Source organism: Otolemur garnettii, unplaced genomic scaffold, assembly GCF_000181295.1.
Source record: "Otolemur garnettii isolate 467f Iridium unplaced genomic scaffold, OtoGar3 scaffold00068, whole genome shotgun sequence".
Taxonomy (NCBI): Eukaryota; Metazoa; Chordata; class Mammalia; order Primates; family Galagidae; genus Otolemur; species Otolemur garnettii.
The window spans coordinates 5,577,001-5,582,508 of NW_003852463.1; positions in this window are offsets into that span (position 1 = coordinate 5,577,001).

Below are 5,508 nucleotides of genomic sequence, written 5' to 3' on the forward strand. Positions count from 1 at the left end.
ACTTTATCACTCTCAGTAGAATGTCCTGGCATCACACAGCTCATAGCAACCTCCAACTCCTGGGCTTAGGCGATTCTCTTGCCTCAGCCTCCTGAGTAGACAGGACTACAGGCGTCCACCACAACGCCCAGCTACTTTTTTGTTGCAGTTTGGCCAGGGCCGGGTTTGAACCCATCACCCTTGATATATGGGGCTGGCACCCTACCCATTAAACCACAGGTGCCACCCAACTCAGGGTAATCCTCTTTCTCCTCTCCTTGCTCTGACTGGAAGATAACATCTGATTTACTTTCTTTCTTTTTTTAAGATGGATCCTTAAGCTGTCGCCCTGGATAGAGTGCTATGGCATCACAGCTCACAGCAACCTCCAACACTTGGGCTTAAGGGATCCTCTTGCCTCAGCCTCCCAAGTAGCTGGGACTACAGGCGCCTTCCACAACCCCTGGCTATTTTTGGTTGTAATTGTCATTGTTGCATTGTTGTTTGGCAGGCCAGGGCTGGATTCCAACCTGCCAGCTCTGGTGTATGTGGCTGGCGCCTGAGGCACTGAGCCAACATCTGATGTTCAAAGCTGATTCCCTGTTCATGGGTACAATGTATGTGAATTATGAACTTTGTGTGAAAAACCATATCTAATTTTTAAGCCCACAACAGGATACCAGTGTATAACAAAGTGTATGTTGAAGAACAGTTTAGGGAAGAACCTCGAAGGTCCTTAGCCAAAGCAGGAAGGACACCTTGACACCAAACCCTGGTTGCAGATGGGCATGACCAAGTTGCAAAGTAGTAAATAATATGACCAGGCACTGTGGCTCATTCCTGTAATCCTAGCACTCTGGGAGGCTGAGGCAGGTGGATTGCCTGAGCTCACAGGCTCAAGAACAGCCTGAGCAAGAGTGAGACCCCATCTCTAAAAATAGCTGGGTGTTGTGGTGGGCACCTATAGTTCCACTTACTCAGAAGGCTGAGGCAAGAGGATTACTTGAGCCCAAGAGTTTGAGGTTGCCATGAGCTATGACGCCATGGCCCTCTACCAAGCTTGACAAAGTGAGACTCTGTCTCAAAAAAAAAAAAAAAGAATATGAAAGACTTGCTAGGTCTGCATTGCTTGGATCTAGACTTCTACAACTCACCATTATTACTTCTTACCACATCATTATAACATCCTCAGCCCAGCTCTGCCTTGGCCCTGAGCAGTGGGTCACCAGAATGGAGCCATCCATGATCTTGAAGACAGGGGTGAAGTGTGATCTGCAGAAACCCCAGGTTATTTGGCATCACAGCAGTTCCCACTGTAGCTTGAGGGAGGTTTGCATTAACAAGAAAATCCTCACTCCAAGTCCCATAAGGTAATTCCTGGAATATTATAGGCAAGGACAGAGCTGGCAGTGGGAGCCTGAGTACTTAGAATGGTTCAGGGCCATGAAGGCCACAAATCCATCTCCCTACCTTGAATCAGGGCCACAGTGGCCCCTGCTTATTCCTATTCCAGGGCCATCAGAATCAGCATTATATGCCATAAAGTCATGTTTCATCTCATCTGGTTTCTCCACCATAGGCAGCCTGCTTCCTCGTATTCTTGGGAAGACGATAAATACCCAGCCCAGCCTCGATCCAATAGCCCTTCTGCATGTTGCGGGCTGATGCTTATTCACAGGTCCTTCACTTACTCTCCTGCAGGATAGATAGTTTAACTTTGAGTCACCTAAGTGACTTCTGGGAAGCTACACAGTCCCTCTGGGGCCTGTCACAATGGGACACTACAAGTGCCAGAGATATGGGGACCTAGGCTTGACCACTGAGCAGGATGAAGATGGGGGAAGGAAGGGGAGTGGCTTAGAGAGAGGAGAATGCAGTAGGACATGGTTCTCCAGATTGAGCACACCAAATCCCCCATGGGCTGGTGAAGACACAGATGTCTGGGCCCTGCCCAGCATTTCTCACTCAGGAGGTCTGGGCCGGGCCTGAGAATCTGCATTTCCAATGAGTGCAAGGAGGTACTAGTGCTGCTGATGCAAGAACCAGTGGGACAGGATAAGGATGCTCCTCTTGGGAGACACAGGGACAACCATGAAGAAGGGACTAACGCATCATTCACTGCTCCCTTACACATCAAGACAGAAGTACAGGCCCCCAGTCATTGCTATTCCAGGCCCACTGCAGCTGTGACTTTCCAGGAAGGTTTGCCAGGAGCCATCAGGGACCAGCTGTGAAACTGCAACCCTGAAGCCGTCCAGGTTATACTTGTGAACCTGGAGTTCACACTGAGGTGGAGTTCACACTGAGGACACTTAACAGACAGACCAAAACCAATCCCAAGTGTCACAGGTTTCCCTGATGGGCAGAGGCAAGCATGGCCAGCCCACACTGAACAGAAGGCAGCATGCTCTGTGACTGTGGGACAGTAAGCCCTTTGCGGTGGCAATGCAGCTTCTTCCCCAGGGTGGTAATATTTGAATAGAGAAGCCTAAAAGCCATTTCATGGCATTCATTGCCTCTACAGTCCAGTGACCCTGACTTCTTCCAAGAAGTACTCTGGCTACTTAAGGCCAGTCCCTGGTTCCTCCTTTCTCAGGTACCACAGCTTAAGCCACCCAGCACCACAAACAGTCCTGCTGAAAAAGTGGTTCCCTGCCTTGCTGTACACTGGGCTCCTCTGGGTGGGGAGCCTGGAGCGTCCTAGGGACACTGGCTGGGAAGACTCAGGGTATATTCCAGACAGTGGATCTAAGGTGCAGGCCAGGTTGGGTGAGGCCTGTCATTAAAGTCTCCAGGTGACCCAGACACAGATGCCCTGTTAGTAGAGGAGAGAGACAAGGATTTAGCAGAGTTCAACTCCACAAGACCTAGAACATTTTGTGCATATTTGAAGGGACTTGATAGGGGGACAGGAGCAGGAAGGTAGGGTGACAAGGTGAGAGAAAACAAGCATGTTTTTGTCTTCTCAGGATGTCTGACCATCCCATGGCTAGTTACTTGCCATCTGGAGGGAAATGATCAGCATCGTGTCCTCAGACTCTCGCCCTCCCTAAGAATCAGTCCCAACTTTCTAGCCAGGCCAGGATTCCAGCCTCTGAGCTCTCCCTGCTGGACATTTCTGGAAGAGACACACTTGCCCTCTGTTGCCCCAGGACCAGCCCCAGCACCCTCCCCTTTCATCCCCTACCTCATTCCTCCAGCCTCCACCAGCCACCTCACCTCCCTCCTGCTGCTGAACCCCCCTCCTCAGACAGGCCTAAGAGCTTCCCAGGCCTGCACTCTTGGTGGGGTCCTTCTCTAAAACCTTTCACTATAGCCCCACAGATGAAGTCAGGTCACCTTTTACCTTTACCTGACATCTTCCTCCTGTCTATCCCCACCCAGCCTTCCATCTGCTTGCATCTAAAACCATCCTGTCTTCAGAAGCCCAGTTGCATATCCTCCCAGCACGCTCTTCTTTAATACATCCCAATTCCCAGCCAGGTAAGGTGGCTTAACCTGTAATCCTAGGACTCCAGGAGGCCGAGGTGTCTCAAAAATAAATAAATTAATTAATTAATACACACTAACGCAAAGATAAAAATTGGTTTTCTTGAGCGGCACCTGTGGCTCAGTGGGTAGGACGCCAGCCCCTTATGCTAAAGGTGGTGGGTTCGGGTCCGGTTCTGGCCAAACTACAACAAAAAAATAGCCAGGCATTGTGGTGGGTGCCTGTAGTCCCAGCTCCTTGGGAGGCTGAGGCAAGAGAAGTCTCACTCTGGCTTAGGCTGGTCTCAAACCCATGCATTCAAGCAACCCACCGGCCTCGGCCTCCCAGAGTGCCAGGATTATGGGCATGAACCACTGTGCCCAGCCTGGTTTTCTCTTTTAAACAAAATTTTCATGACTTCTTAATAAATATAAAAGATTTTTGTTCATCTTTTGAGTAAACTACAAAAAGAAAAGAGGAGGGAGGTAGAATGAGAAACAGATTCAGTTTACTTCTTTATTTTTCAGATTGTCTTTATTAGGTCTTACTGTTTGGAAAACTTCTTTATCAATGGATAGTGTTCAGTTACCCTGGCTAGAGGGCAGTGGCATGGTCATAGCTCACTGCAGCCTCCAACTACTGAGCTTGCAAGGATCCTCCTGCCTCAGCCTCCCCACAAGGCCCGGCTAATTTTTCTATTTTTAGTAGGGATGGGTCTTGCTCTTGCTCAGGGTGGTCTCAAACTCCTGAACTCAAGCAATCCACATACCTCAGCCACCCAGAGTGCTAGAATTATAGTCACGAGCCACATGCCCAGTCAGAGAAAAAGTTTTTGCCTTTAAAATCTTTGAATTATCACTTCGACTAAATAAATGACTTATTTTACAGTAACCTGTGATCTTGTTCTATGAACTTTTTCTTTTCTTTTTTTTGCATGACAGAGTCTCACTTTTTTACCGTTGGTAGAGTGCTATGGTGTCACAGCTGTCAGCAACCTCAAACTCTTGGGCTCAAGAGATTTTCTTGCCTTAGCCTCCCAAGTAGCTGGGACTACAGGCTCCAGCCATAACACCCAGCTATTTTTAGAGATGAGGTCTTGCTCTGGCTCAGGCTGGTCTTGAACTTGTGGGCTCCAGCAATCCACCTATCTTGGCCTCCCCAAATGCTAAGATTACAGGCATGAGCCACTGTGCCTGGCTTTTGAGTTTTTTCTTTTTTTCTTTTCTCTTTTCTTTTTAACTGTATTTATTTATTTTATTTTTTATTTTTTGGAGACAGTCTCACTTTGTCACCCTTGGTAGAGTGCCATGGAGTCGTAGTCATAGCTCACAGCAACCTCAAATTCTTGGTCTCAAGCAATCTTCTTGCCACAGTTCCCTAATAGCTGGGACGACAGGTGCCCCCACCACAATACCTGGCTATTTTTTCTTTAGAGGTGGGGTCTCACTCTTGTTCAGGCTATTCTACAACTCCTGAGCTCAGGCAATCCACCCACACAGGCCTCTCATAGTGCTAAGATTACAGGCGTGAGCCAAGGCCTTCTGGCCCTATAGGTTGTAATTTTCTTCATAATGTTTTTTGTTTGTTTGTTTTAGAGACAGACTCTCACTTTGTCGCCCTTGGTAAAGAGCTATAGAGTCACAGCGCACAGCAACCTCCAACTCCTGGGCTTAGGTGAGTCTCTTGCCTCAGTCTCCTGAGTAGCTGGGACTACAGGCTCTTTATGATGTTTTTAGTTGGCTCCCTAACAGAATAGTTTCCTTTCTTCCCAATATGAGACCCAAATTCTCCTTTACTTGTTAAATAATTAATGTTAGGCCGGGCATGATGGCTCAGGCCTGTAATACCAACACTCTGGGAGGCTGAGGCAGTGGATTGTCTGAATTCACAACTTCGAGACCAGCCTGCGCTAGAATAAGACCCCTTCCATCTCTTAAAAATAGCCAGTTGTGGGCTTGGTGCCTATAGCTCAACTGGCTAAGGCGCCAGCCACATACACCTAAGGTTGCGGGTTCGAATCCCCAGCCCGGACCCGCTAAACAACAATGACGGCTGCAACC